The following is a 16139-nucleotide window of genomic DNA, read 5'->3' as shown; positions in this document are numbered from 1 at the left end:
GACGGTGATACTTTTGGTAAACAACCATTTGACTAACATGTGTGTCTCACCTGCTCTTGTTCATCTCTGTTCTGTCCTCATTCTCCTCTCTCTCCCTCTCTGTTCCTCTCTCTCTCTTTGTGCTGACAATCATCAAATATACAGTTGAAACCACATATTTATGTACTCTTCAGATCAAAACACAAACACTTTTTTAATTGTAACATCAAATCAGACTAAATGTTTATTTTTTAGATTGATAAATCTAAAAAACATATTTGTTAACTTTAAGAGTAAAGAGAGAAACTATCTGTATTTCTTAATTGCAAATGGCACCAAATTGTATTCAAACTGAGCCACACTTATGGAGCTCCACAGTTCTTTTCCTGGTGTTTTGGTTGACATCTTTTGATTTTCCCATGTCACAGAAAATTTACTCACATGGACTCTACTAACCTATCAGAAGCTTCTTCAGCTCAGAATGGAATCGTCTGGAGTTTCTTATTAGTTAACAATAAACTTAGTGTACATGTACTCCTAAATTTGATGAAAGTGATAAAAATAGATCTCTCTCTCTCTTTATTCTGACATTTAACTAATTCAAAAGATATTTCAATATTTATCTAAAACAAAAGTTTACTCTAAATTGATGTTGTACAGTAAAAATGTTTTATGTTTTCTCCCTAAAGTGTAAATATCTGGTTACAAATGTGAATATCCTGCTGTGTACTGAAATCCCTCTTATTTTGCATAGAAATATACTGAACAACATACAAAGCATAATATATAAAATAACATTTACCTGAGTTTTTTCTTTGAAAGAAGCCTCTAATGTCCATTCTTATATTTCAGTGCATAACTGAAACCGATTTAGTCGGGGAGGGTAAGAACTGAAAATATGAATTAAACACACGTAAGCTAAGACTCTAAAAAAAATAGCATTTGTTCGGCTTTTCATTTCGCCATTTGTTGATTCACTCGAAGAGCAAGTAACGTAATATTGGTCAAGTGATCAGTTTGATATCAATCTTTCGTGATGCATCGTCATATTTACATTATTTGTACGCTACGAATGATTTGCTTTGGTACCTGGTCAAACTTAAGCTCTCCTTAGTATGGCTGGCTCTGTTTCTCCAACAGTGCACACAGGCAGCAGCAGCCCCCTCGCTCAGTCGCTTAGTGCCTGAGCTCGGATCATACCAATATGAGGGGGGATTCATGCACAGTCGTAAATTCCCACGGTGTGCACTATGTGCTTCAAATATTGTGTGTACTTTTTGTTTTATACAGTTGTCTGCCAGGCATCTAACTATGAAAAAAATTACACTCCAAAAGACCCCGGGCTTCTGACAAAACAACCCGAGCTTAAGCCCAGTAAGCCACCCCCACGCTCCGCCCCTGGTTGTTGCTGTAGCGGGTTGTCAAATGCAGTTATTCATCAGTTAGTCAATGACCAGAGAATTGATTGTTTTGTCATTATTTTAATCACATTTAAAGCTGGTTCCAGTTTCTGAAATGTGAAGATTTGTCACGGCTGGGGGCAGTCGTGTGGTGTATTGAGAAAAGGATCCAAAATGCAGGCACTGGCTGGGGTGCGAGTGAGTGTTTATTTACAGCGGTGATAAGGTGACAAAAACAGGAAGAGCAGAGCGGGGAGTAAACAACCTAAACATGGAAAACTAAAGAACAAAACTTAAACCAGACACTCACAATTAGGCTAACGAGACAGGGGAGAGGTAAAACTGAACACACTGACATGAGACATGAACTTTCAGAATTAAACAGGAAACTAACAGACACAGAGAACCAGACAGGACACTGAACTTGACAGGCAGACTCATGAGCAGACACAATAACTCCATGGACAGACAGAGGGAACACAGAGAAGTGGGAGCAGGCAGGCAAAGAACAGAAACCTAACAAATGGCAAAATCACAACAGAATACATACTCGGAATGAACAAAAGCATGATTTTCTTGATCATATATGATCTTAAACTTAATGTCTTTAAAGGTTTGAACTTTTAAAATGTAACAAAAGATTGAATCTTTGAGTTTTTTTTAATTGTTCTTATTGTATCTAGAGTGATGACATTTAATGTCATTTTTAAGATGACAGATGTGGAGGAGAGACATGTTTCTTTGCCCTAAGCTGTGTCTGGCAGGCAGAGCATCTCCACGCTCCACAAAGCTGATGCTTCTGATTTGGAGTAAATGAGCTGAGGGAGACATCTGGTGGACAAACACAGACATGACAAGAAGAAAGATTAAAGTGCAGAGGGGAGACAAACAGCTGGAAATACTTGTTGGAAAGGATTGTCATGCTTCAGAAAAACACACAGCACACACTCTAACAATCCTTTATTTGCACTGAAGGAGACACGTGAAGAAACCAAATCACACAATAATGACGTGAACACATTTATAGCCAGTGTTCAAGATGATTGATAGAAACGAAAATCATGGAGCATTTATGCATTTTTAGGTCTGTGTCACAGAAACTGTTCAGCTATTCTCTGTTTATTAGTCTATTTATTAGGAACCTCTGTTGGTTTTATATGTAAAGCATTTTTCTTCTATCATTGAACCTTTTCAGGGTTTTCTCATAGTAGTTTTGGGGAGTTTTTAATTTTACATCACAAAGAATAACTTTGTGATGTCCGATTAGAAAGTCTGTGTCCATGTGGATTTTTTTATATGAATGAGGAATTTGTTGTATTGCATTTGAGTTAGATTTTTACTGATGGATGATCCAAGTCAATGCACACAGCAGCAAAAAGAACTACAGCAACACAACCGAGAACAAACGAGCAGCACAAACAGGAAAGCAAACTGAGAACAAAGCAGCAGGGTATCCCTCAGCAGCAGCTACAATATCTTCAGAGTGACAAACTGCATTTAGCAGAACACCAACTTAAATTCAAAGAACCGCAAACTGCAGTTTCTACAAACCCGCTAAACGACTCCACCTGAACAGGAGAGGAGCGCTTCCTGAACCGGTGTTTGTCAAAACGTCACGCCGCTGTCAGATTGGCGTTCACGCCGCCGTCGCTCCAGTACAGCTGAGCAGACTGCAGCCGTGGGAGAGAGTGACTGTGTTTCGCACGCTCAGCATTCTGATCCTGGACTTCATGACAGATCTGCCACTGTGAGTAACACTGCTTCGTCTTCCGTGGACTCTGTATCTGCTACATCAGATGACTGTGTGTTTGAACTCTACAGACATTGTTCAGAGGGACTCCTCGGTGTCACGTTATTCACCGGTTGTCCTCGCTCGTGATCTTTGTGTTCCTGAGCCGTCAGACTCTGCTAATGCTCGCAGTGTTTTCTCTGAGTTGGCCAATATGGATTTTCCAGCTGTTGAGTTTGCTGAACAAAGGACTGTTACTCCACCCCAGACTCACCTCCACACTATCACTGGCATTGTATCCCCACTGGACTGTTTTCCTCCTCAGCCTGCTGATTCTGAGGTTTCCCAGCCTGAGCCCAGCCACACCATCAACAGTTGTGAATAAAAGAGTGCGTGCTGAGGAGCCTGGACATCAGTAATCCTGCTGTTGATCCGCCAGTTTCCCAGTTTGTGATATTTTCTGCGCCTCAGCTGGTAAACGTAAATGGTAGCAGAGTGCCACCTGCCATAGTTAAACTGGCTGAAATGCTGGAATTAGTGCCTCAGAAATAATGAATTAGGTTGGATTTTGTGTTTCACAGCCATTTATATGTAAACCAGCTCACCATGCTTTTGTGTCAGTCACTGTTAACACTGTTGTGGTATTGTTACACCCTTGGACTGTGCAGTTTATTCTGTGATGGCCTGTGAAAATACACCTGCTTCTGTAACCTCCTTCTGAGCTGAGAGTTACTGAGTTTGCTAAGCCTGAATCTGTGTATACAAAGACTGTTTCAAAGATTCGCTATTTCGAACATGGACAGCTTAAGAACAGCAGAGTTGCTAAAACCAGCCTGCCATACGTCTGTCTCCTGAAACTGTGTTTGGCACCATTAACCTAGTTTACCCAGTGACTGTTACTGAGCTCCGCTCTGCACCTTGCACCTACCCATACCATAGGTCAGTTTCTAGCTCTATTACCTGTTCAGGCTTTAGCTCCACTGCTAGCTGCTGAAAGCTCTAGTGAGCTTATTCAGTCAGCTGAGGACTGCATCTTTCTGACAAAGAGGACGAGCATCAAAATTTCCCCTCAGAGGTGAAAAAGATCATGATAAAGAAGACTTAAGGCGGCACCACAGAAGAGGGAGACTTTAATGTGGCAAAAGCACACACACGTTGTACTTAAGTAGAAGTACAGAAACCTGTGTTAAAAATGCTCCAGTAAAACTGATTCAATGTATTTACTTAAGTAAAAGTGAAAAAGTACAGGCTCTGAAATGTACTCAGTGTAAGACAGTAAAAAGTAGCTGAGCTCTGCCTCGTGAGCAGAGAAAAAGAAGGAAAATAAAACAGGGCTCTATTTTCTGTTGCCTACGTTGTAGAGGGCGACTTTGTCCCTAAACAGGAAAATGAGGAGTCAGGAGTTAAAGTGGATTCAGCAGGTGGAGGAACCCTAAAATCAGCTGTAATGGCTCAGTGCCTGGAAAAGATCACAAATCACAATCATTTCTATTCAGAGCTCCAGTGGATTTTCTGAATGTACAGGCTGTGATCAGCTGACCTGCTACTCTTTGTGGATTTACACAAGTGAATTCAACCAGATCTCAGCTGATGATTTTATGAGTTGAACAGGCTGATTTCCATTCTCTACACTGACAGTAAATTGTTTATGCTGTCTTTAGATTAGACACTATTCAGCTGCTCTGAAGGTGGAATTCAGTGAATCTAAGCGCCACAGTCACACACTGTTCTGTACTTTAAATCCATCACAGTGCAGCAAACTAACCTGTTTATCCTGCAGCAGCATGCAACCTTTAAATAACACAGTTAGTCTTCATCAGTTTGTTTAGCAGCACATTTCAGAATATGAAAAAACATAATGTCACATGTACAGACCCAATATTTGATTTAAAAACTGAGCTTTAAATGTTACATGTGAGCTTTACCCCCTCCCTGTGAAATACAGCAGCTGGACCTTTAGCTACAACTCACTGTGACACAAACTGCACATGAAGAGTTTGTGTGTTTGCTGATGTTTGTTGAGCTGATAGAAACGTTGCATTTGAAATGTCCTCACGCTTAAAGTTTGATGCTTGAAGGCTGTCTTCATCCTGCTCTCTCAGGCTTTGTTCAATGTTGCAGTGAAACAGAATTTACAAAGACAAAAACAAAAAAAGACACGAACTGATCCACATCAGTTTATAACAATATTGAACACAGGCTGCAGCTGGACACTGACAGGTAACATCATTTTCACCTGCTGTCGCCTGGATGTGGAGCTGCACTGTAAACAAACACTGAAGCCCAATTCCATCAGAGTAGGAACAGAAATCTTTAACGAACTAAAATAATAAATTTCATCAGCTTCTCAGCCCCTGAATACAAGCAGACTAGTGGATCAGAAGGTTAGAGTTAGCTAATAATCTCTAATGTTTTTGATGCTATTTAGAGAACAGATAAAAACTTTTTGTCACAGCAACGTCGCCGTATTATCAGGACAGTTTGAACTTTTGCTGTATTTCAGTTAAAGTGTGTTTTAAATCTGCATCACTGATTTGTGCCATGACATGATCTCTTCATCGTCTTTCTGCCACAGCAAAGAAAGTCTTAATTAGGTGATTAATGACAAACCAGCCTCTGTGTGAGCGCACTGTAACATCATGATACCATAAACACTGCATATGAAACTTGTTCTCATCTGTCCTGTATGTCATCATTAGGCAAGTTAAGAAAATATAATGTTTAATGATAATTCCAGAAAATAATACTAACATCTGGTATTATTACTAGTATTAATATAGTAGTAGTAGTATTTTTAGAGGTGCTCTGATTAAATTTGGGGGCGCTTGAACACCTCATAGGAGGAGTTATGAAAAAAGTGAAACCAAACGGAGCAACTTGTCATAGACAAGCATATATAAGGGGGCAGACCGAAAGGGGGCAAATGGTGGCAGTGGAGGCAGGAAAGGGGTGGGGTTGGGTGGGGTGTTCTTAATAACTGTTTTTGTCATGTAACTGAATTGCACTTTGTCAGGCCTCTACCCTAAGACTAGACCAACTTGGGTGTCCCACCTGAAGGCCGGTCTAACTCTTAGGGTCACCGAAGCACGCAAACCCCCTGACCACATTAAGATGGTAATCCGTCAGGGGGGAAACAGAAAAACAAAACAACCAAAATATTCCTCATCTGTCACGGTTTGCCGGGGCAGGCCGTGCGGATAAATAACGGACCCAAGATGCAGACTGCTTAAGTGGAGGGTGAGCTTTATTTACAACCGGAGAAGTACAACAAAAAGGGGTGGCGAGAAACAGAACGGTAAAAACTCTAAACTGGGAAAACTAAACACAAAACCAGAACACGAGCGAGGGTACCTTGCAGGGAGAATGACCAGGAAGCCGGAGGCATAAACACAGAATGGCGTAAGGGAAATGACGCAGACGAACCAGCAACTACCATGACAGAAGACACAACTTAAATACACTCAGAGAACACAGGTGGGAGGAACTAGGCTAACGAGACAGGAGAAAGGTAAAACTGAACACATTGACATATGACACAGACCTTCACAATAAAACAGGAAACTCAGACACAGGGAGACAAGACGTTGAACTAAACAGACAGATTCACACACAGACGGGGTGACACCATAGACAGACAGAGATACAGATGCAGACCGAATATAACACGTAGAACTCAAACAACAATAATCATCATGATAATAAACTGGAAAATGATAATAATAAACTTAAAGCGCTGGGTCACCGACCCAGGACCATGACATCATCAGATTCTAACAACAACTAAACAACAACTAACAACTAAAAGCACTAATTAGATGCCTTATATTAAATATATCCAAGCCCAGCAATAATACATCTTACTATTGCTAATATTAACAAAACTAAAAAGGGTAGGCGATGTTATTTAAAAAATACAGTTCACCAAGTCTTAAAAAATAAAACTCAAAAATAGAATTAAAAAAGAAAATAAAGAATAAATTAAACTATCCATCCAGATCTTTACAACCAACAACATCAAATCCATCTTCATTGAATGGCCTAATTCTCAAATAAATTTGTAAAATAAAGATTAAAATAAGACTTCTCAATATAGCCAATATTTACAAAACTAAAACGGGTTGGCATAGTAATGAAAAAAAAAATCACCAGCTCTTGAACAAAACAGATTTTGTCATGCTTTAAGCTTATTTGTTTCGCAAGGGACTGAAGTCTGTTTGCAACTAAACAGCTCCACTCTCCTTTCTCCTCGGTCCACTCTACAACAACAGTCTCCTGTTTACCTTTCCAAAAACACTCTTACAGAGTCATCCATATCCAACTTATTTGTTATGGACTTCTCATGGACCAAGGTCACCAAATTCCTCTTTCTCTTATGTTGCAAAACTAAATAATCTTTGCTAAAATCACACTTTGTGTCGCGTCTGACAGACACAAGTCCCCCAGTCGGCAGCTGGCAGCAGACAGGCTCACAGTGGTGCTTGTGGGATTGAGAAACACGTCTTTTCCAGACTGAGGCCACGTCCACACCAGCCCGGATAGATTTGAAAACGGCGTCTTTGTCTGAAAACACTCCGCGTCCACACTAGTGTTTTCAGCTGTTTTCACAGAGTTGTGCATCCACATTGAAAGGGTTGAAACTCTTACGTCCCAGTACTGCGCATGCGTGAAACGCAAGACGATTCGACCTGCCTCATTTCTGTCTGCCGCTTATTTACTTCCCGGCTCTTAGAAACGTCTCTTTGAAAAGCGCAGAGTTTTTTTAAATGGACTAACAATGAGGTGGAGTTGTTGCTGCGAGTAACACAAAAGTACAAAGTTGCAAAAGCGAGTGAGAATCATGAATCATGCAGCAGCCAACAATGGTCCAAGCGTGGGATTTCTCTCCTGGAAATGTGCACATTATCTTTTCCTTTCTATTGGTAGGTGGCACAGTGCACGTGTGGCAAGTAAGCAAGCTAGAAGACTGGCAATGCTGGGTATCCAGTTACAGAAGCAACACATTAACAAGAGAAGTCTGAGTAAAACCAACGTTACTTTCCCTAGTAACTAGTTACTCTGAAAGTAATGAGTAACTTGAAGTAACTGAGTTACTTTTGATATAAGTAACTAGTAATGTAACTAAGTTACTAATTTAAAGTAACTTACCCAACACTGTACATAACATTCATCAATCTTCAAACATTAAAGAAGGAAAACCTCTGGGGGACAAACCCAGTTTGATCCGGATGGATAATTGATCCAACATGTCTATTTAATCTGTTTGCCAAAATTTTAGTGGAAATTTTCATATCCAAATTCAACAAAGCAATATGTCGATAAGAGGAACATTCTGTTTCATCCTTTCCTTCTTTCAATAACAAAGAAATATTAGCGCACGGCGGAATGCTTGAGTATGGAAAGAATGCTTAAACATTCTCAATAAAAGCAGGGCCACCTTTTCAGAGTATTTTTTATACAATTCAATGCCAAACCCATCTGGGCCTGGGGACTTTCCACTGGGGAATGACTTAATAGCTTTCGAAACTTCTTCAACAGTAATATCTGAGTTTAAAGCCTCTCCTGCAGCGTCATTCATTGTCGGGAGATCCTGCTTCCCAAACCAATGAGAAATATTGCCCCAAGATTTTGACATATAGAGCTCTTCATAATATTCTCTAAATCGCTCATTAATAGCTTTAGGGCTAATTAAAATTTCGCCTGATCTTGATTTTATTTTGTGTATAGCCCTACTAGCCTGTAGGCCTCTCAGCTGCCGAGAAAGAAGCTTATGGGGCTTATCTCCAAACACAAAATGCTTCTGTCTGATCCTAAATAGCTGATCTGTTACTTGACAAGATAAAATTGTGGTTTACTCAAACTTCCTTTTAATGATGTCTTGAAACAAAGAGGGACAAGAGGAGGCCTTGTGGTCCTGTTCTAACTGTGTTAATTCAGCTTCTATTTCAAACAGGCGTTTCTGGCGTCCTTTTTTTAACGAGGATTCAAAAGAAATAATTTCTCCTCGCATGTTTCCCATAGAATCGAATCAGAAACGTCTTGTTTATCATTAGTTTCCAAGAATTCTGATATTTTAGTTGTCATAAATCGGCAAAAGGATGTCTCAGACAGGAGTAACGGGTGAAAACGCCAGTTGTTTCGTACCACAGAAGTCCAGGACTAAAGATCCAAGATCAAGATATTATGATAAGTTGAGCATACAACTTTAGACATCAATTTAGAATCAAGCAAAAAAATAATCTATTCTGGAGTACGATTTGTGCACTTGTGAAAAACAAGAGTAATCTCTACCAGTGGGGTTACACAGTCTCCAAACATCAACAGGTTAGTAGAACTCAACATATTATTATTCAGAACAGTCAAAGCGTTAAACAACTGGGAGGTTTGAGTGGATCTAACCAAGAGTTTATCAAGTACACAATTAAAATCGCCTCCTAAAATTACACGAGTATCAGCGAGACTAAGTAATAAATTAAATATTTGTTGAAAGACAGATCATAATTATAAAGCCAGGACGGTTTGCCACTTCATTTTACGCGTTAAAGCAGGGGTGTCAAACTCAAATACACAGTGGGCCAAAGTTCATAACTGGATCAAAGGAGCTTGCAAAGAAAAGCGTCTGGACTTCTTTAAGTTACTTGAAGACGTTTCACCTCTCATCCGAGAAGCTTCTTCAGTTCTGCACCAGTTCATAACTGGATCAAATAATCATTGAAAAAAAATCTTCCTCCAAATATAACAAGGAATCTTTTCTTATGGACTCAAACAAGTTTTGCTGAAAAACGAAATATGGAACAAGCAAAGCTTAATACTAAACAATATATAAAACTAATATAAACTTAATATTGCACACATGCAAAATCAAATTTCCAATTAAATAACAGATCAGTTGAAGTCATTTCTTAAATAAAAATTGCATTTGCAGCATTCTGAATTAAATTTTAAATTAAATTAAATTAATTTTTTTCATCATATTCTCCCACCTGTTCAGAAAGCTCCTGTTTTCTCCCTTTCTTTTTGCCACTTTGGGATTGGTAGCATGTAGGGATGGGTATCGTTTAGGTTTTATCCAATACCAGTACCAAACCAGTACTTTTGAAACGGTGCCGGTGCTTAAACGGTGCTCAAACTGGTGCTTAAAGAATGGAGAACACAAAATTGGTCCAAAAACCTCTCATGTTCAGCTGTTTTTTTGTAAAAAGATAACAATGTTAGCCTTTTCTGCAGCTATAGGGGCATATATGGTATCACTCTTGGCTGGAAGCAGTGCTTAAACAATGGAAAAACACAAACTTTGTCCAAAAACCTCTCATGTTTAGCTGTTTTCCACTTTTTCTTTGGTCATTTTAGCCTTTTTGGCCAGGGTGAAGGGAGTATCTGCCATCAAACAAGAAGACAGCCGCATGGTACAATGGTGTTTGCTAGTTCACCTTACATGCATTAATGTAATAACGTGGTTAGCCTACTCAACGTACATTACACACGAACAACATTAAGCTACTCATGCAGAGAAGAACACCTGCTGCTGCATCATCATCCTCATCATTTCTGCAACACTGGCAGGGCTAGGGGCCAGGACTCTCCTCTTCTTTAGAGAACCGGCTCTTTCTGCTCGGCTCACTAAAAAGAGCCGGCTCTTTCGGCTCCCAACTGGCTCTTCAGGTTGTTTTGTTGCTTTAATTAATTTATTATTAAAATCATGCACAAAAGGAATTTCTAATGTAAAAAAAGTGGTTACGTACAAACTCCAAAGAGCATGTACAAAGTCCAAAACACATTTCTAGCGTTAACTGAACTTCCAAAACAGAGCTATTGAGATCACTTAAATTACACAATTTAAAGCTGTGTTCTGTGGCTGTGATAAGATCCCCCGTGGGCAGTCCTTGGACTGTTTCACTGTGATGTTTTCTTTTGCAGTGGTTTTAGTTTAGCTTCTGTTTACAGTGAGGACAAATGATTATGGTTTTCTTCTTGTGTATGCTCTGTGGAGGATGCACTCAGAAAAATTCATCTGATTCTGTCTCCCTGTTCATCTCTGTCCCTACAAACACACAAACGCAGTCAGATCAGCCCAAACTTTATAGTCGATGCTCATTACCACAGTATTGTTAAGTAATGCTGCTGCTTCATTTGGGCTGCTAACAGGCTGCAGACATTAGCATGGTGGTAGCTGTGTTGTAAAAATTGTGCTGTTTTTCACATCTTGTGGACTTCTACCTTAATAAAACAGTCAGTTTGAGATTTACCTGGTTTAGTCTGAGTTTGCTGAACTGTAAAAGTAGCTAAAACAAAGCAGAGCCTGCGTTACCTTTGACCTGCTGTACTAACTGTAGCTGTTTTTGGATCAGCTGACTGCTTGTGTCTTTTGCCTCTCGTTTCCAGAAGTGCACAGTTACTTACTGCAAGTAATTCTTCAAATACAACCCCAGTAAATTAAATAAACATATCCGATGTTAGATTTTTATAAAAGCTTGAGAATGGAGTAGAAACTGGCACGCTAAAAAACAAATGCGGCGTTGGACAACACAGACAATGAGGCGGTTTCCAGGAGAGCGGGGACTCTAAGTTTGGTTTTTCTTTCCCTTCCCGCTTCCTTGTTCAGACGCATCATCACACATGACTAATTTATCAGAACAGGCAGCAGCAACACTCACGGTGCCTGTAATCTGTGAGAGATGAGACTGTATTGTCAGCACACTGGTTTTTTTCCCTTATCAGCTTTCTTCTTATTTCCTGTTTTATGGCAGTTTGGCTTTGTCTGCATGTATGACTGTGTGTGCTGCCTCATGCAAACAGGGTGGGCTGCAGGGGTCACGGTTTGCTACACAGCGTAGCTCCATCAAGACGAACAAAGCAAAGAAGGAGCAGTGCCAAGACCGCTGAAATCAAAGACCAGGTTCAGGACTGGGCTTTGTTCCAAGAGGCTGGGTCCGTTTTGCTGGTGCAGGGGGTCTGAGCGCTGAAAGAAGTGTCTGGAGCCTTTGTATGCAGCATGTCTCCTCATCCCGCCCCTTTGAAGTCTGCTTGCTTTTGTCCTTTACATAACTTGATTAAATTTTTTGAACAGCTAATTCTTATGGATTTTGTGAGCAAAAGGGTGGGGGAGGGAGGAAGACAGAAATGCCCCCCACCCAGAATTCCAAAGCAACAGGATGGCCAACATGATTGGCCATAGGGGAAATGACGGACACGAGCGAGCCAAAAGCATAGCATCCATGCACGTGTTTGAATTATGGCAGCTCTTTGCAAATTTGATGACAATGGCTGGGAGGTCGAGGATCCCTCTGCAAACAGAGGCCACGTACACTCTGGTGGTCTTCACTTTGTTGTCAGCTTCCCCGCTGGGAGAAACGGGAATGAGTTGAGGAGGAAAAACTATTCGTGAGCTGGAACCTGATTTTTTTTTGTGATTTCATTAATTTTGATTATCTTCACTTTGCAGTTATTTCTGTGTGGGTCAATGTGCATATTGTATGTTTGAGGTGAATAAATGCCATAACGTGACACGATCTCAATTCCAAGAAAAGCTGGAACGCTCTAAAATGTAAAACTTCATATTTCCATATTTTATGGACAGTAGAACAAACGTTTCAGCTGAGATCCCTGCATGTGTATTCTGTTCATCTGGATGTTGCATTTTCACTGAGTGACCACATCACTGCTTCAGCCTCAGCTGACTGCAGGTCACATGATGACCAAAACGTGGTCATCACTGCCACTGTTTTGCACATATTCAACTCTGTATATTTTTATATATTTTATTTTATTATTTTTTTTTTACTATTTAATTTGTAAAAATGTGTATACACACACACACACACACACACACACGTAGAAAAACATTTAGTATACACATCCAGAAATGCATACACTATTATATATTGTACATATATTTATTAGTTTCAGGTTAGCCATTCTTGTATTTTGCTCGTTTGTGTTGTTGTGTTTTGCACATCTCTGTTGCTTGTGGGGCTCGCACACAAGAATTTCACTCGCATGTGCTGTGCCAGTGTGCCTGCACATGTGATGTGACAATAAAAGTGATTTGATTTGATTTGAAAACTAAACTAACAGTGGGTCAAAAGCTCTGTTTCATGGTCAGCAGTAGAGATGGCCCTGTCCCAACTTTGAGATGCATCGGTTAATATTTTATTAGCTTAGTTATCCAGCTTAGAGTAATTAACCATTTAACCAAATTGATGATAGTAGCATTCATTGCATCGGTCCTATTAGCACTGCAGTCCTCAAGGAACTGTGTTATTGATGTCGGATATCTTCTTTATCTGCAAGGCTTCATCTCAACGGATTCACGTCACTGAGCCAAAGTCTGATGAGTCTATATGTGGCTGCTTGAACTTGGTTACTTACAAAGGGTTTGTAAACATGCAGATCGAGCTGCTACTGTGTTCAGTGATAAATCCGCTGTGCTAACATGCTTGTTTGTAAACAATATGCCAAGGAAACTCAAAGAACACTTTTTTAAATGAATTAATATTTATTTTGTTTACAATTTACGATGAAATCAGTCAGTTGCACTTGCTTATGTGTAGAAGTGAAGGAAGTGTGTTTTCCCCAAGAAGCCTGCCTTCACAGCTGCAGGCAGTGATACGAGTGAGGAAGGGCAGATGTGTCATCATGTGCAGAGGTTTGTGTGGAGGTGAGGGTGGGGTTTGGTGGGTGGGCAGCTTTTCACTTCCTTGGCCTTATGCCAGTGTGACAGTCGATGTCTCTGTGTCTCTTCTGCGGGAGGTTATTTTGAAGGTCTCCCAGTTTTATTGGAGGAAGTGTTTGCCGGACCGCTGAAGCGTTCTCCCACCCCTCGGTTCCATTCTTCCTTTGTACCCAGCTCCTCTCCCTCAGCTACATTTTCTCAAGCGAGAATGGCTTAAAGGAGTCTCAGTGGGGACTTTCCCTTTTAGTTTAAAAAAGCAACACAAAACCCTCGTGGCTCGTAATGAAGCCTTTATCGTGTCCACCAGAGATAATGCAGTTTAAATAAATGATTACAATAGCAGTAGCAATGGTAGCATGAAGGGGAGACTACAATGATCCTAGCACATGCTTCCACTATGCTGTGCAGATGAGCTCATTTAGAACATCAGCAGAAACATGGCACCTCCATCCCCGGGATGAAACATCCCGCTGTTTCCTGCAACACCCAAGATGATCGTCCAAGACGTCTTATCCACAAAGCAGTTGGAAAACCTGACGAGGGGTGGGGGGTGTTAATGTCCATCTAAGAGATCAGCCCACTGTGGGTGGGCACTCCACCCTTTTCCTGCTGAGGACCATGGCCTCAGATTCAGTTATGGAAGTAAATACAGAAGGTACCAATCCTCCAGCTGCAGGAACATGAAGGCAGTCCAAAAAACCCAAAACTACTTTTGCTTGTTTAGCTTGTAGGAAACGAGGGAACTGATTTTACCAGTGGCGCTGTCTGGGTCTCCAGGCTCTGAGTACATCACTACAGTTTAGCAGCTGCACTACTTAAGTTTGTTGTTGGAACAGGCAGGTTAGTTTTAAGGATGCAGAACAGCTACTGTAATCTAAACAGGGGCCTCTGCAGCTGTCAGCCATAACGAAACGCACTGCTTTTAAAGCATCACATCAAAAACCGGTCAGATAATCACATTTTTATTAGTGCTATTAATGAGTTTATATTATTTTAAGGTGTAGTACAGAAGGGTGAAGCTGTCGGCCTGTACTAACAGCCAATAGGGGGCAATCAGTCTATTTTAGCTTCCTTTACGGAGGGCTGTCCTGTGACTGCTTTAACCAGGAAACAACATTTTACATATTTTTAGGCAAAGACATCGACTTTGGGGGTAACGATGGTCACAGAATCGTGGAGTAAGTCTGCTTGAACCAAAGGCAGGGCTTTGTATGCATCATTCACATTAACTTAATATAAGCAGTGAATAAAGATGAGATGAATCATTTAACTGTGGATTTCCCACTTCAGGGAGCTGTGCAGCAGTTTTAACATGCTACCACTAGGTGGAGCTAAAAGCTGATATTTTGAACTAATGATCAGAGGCTGCTGTAAGATGCACACAGCAAACATTTTGGGCCTGACACCACAATTTGTGCACAGTGTACACAGCTACTTCAGACGCACATACAAAAACCAGCTCATCCACATGTGTGCGATCTGCACATCATACAGAACATTTATAGTTCATTCAATCCTCAAAATACGAAATCATCCTCATCAGACTGTCACGTGTCCCTGTGGCGACTCCAAGAAAGGCCTCGTCTCACGCCGAGCTTTGATTTAACAGGTGAAACACATCCACACCTCAGAGTACCTGTTAACGGTTCCTCCTGCAGGTTTTGGGTCGGTTGTATGACTCCACGTGTTAGTGGATCTTTGTCTACAAACATCCTAAACCAACTGAACCCATGATCTGTGCTTAGGCAGGCGATCAGAAGCAAAAGCTTAGTGGGCAGGACCTCCTGAGAGGCAGCTCTCCTGTACCAAAGATGAGTGCTCAGCACAGGCGAGCAGCCATTCATGCCCTGCTGTTTAAACAACATTAAACAGGTTTTTAAAGCAGCCGACATGAGTTCATCTGGTATTTAAAGCTGGTAAAATGAGTTCACTTTGTAGAGCCGAGTAACAGGACCACAGTAAGATTAAAAAACAATGTCGATCGTTTTGAGAATAAAGTCAAAAATCTTTTTAGAGAAAAACACTGAAATGTGGCGATTACAGTCGTTTTAAGTGCCACGGCTGCACTGTGAGCTGGTGAAATGCTTCAGGATCAGGTTTAGTTGCAATAACTAATCTGCACATTTCCACTTTATTCTCAGAAGGACCTTTATGTTAATGTGCTCCCTACACTCCTATGTAGGAAGGACACTTTCAGCAGGAGACAAGGCCAAAGATTTTTGTAAAGCTCCAGTGGATTCAAAGTTCAGAGTTTGCATAAAGGTGGCTTTAATAAAGACACACTTACAAATAAAGTTTTTTTAAAGCTTTAACTCCAGAACAAACTGGAGAAACTTCTCAACTTTTAGTTTTCAGACGACGG

The sequence above is a fragment of the Mchenga conophoros genome, linkage group LG3, assembly GCF_057382185.1.
Source record: "Mchenga conophoros isolate Kocher_MC1m ecotype Shallow Benthic linkage group LG3, M_conophoros_male_GT1.1, whole genome shotgun sequence".
NCBI lineage: Eukaryota > Metazoa > Chordata > Actinopteri > Cichliformes > Cichlidae > Mchenga > Mchenga conophoros.
Note: the sequence above shows the minus strand (reverse complement) of the source record.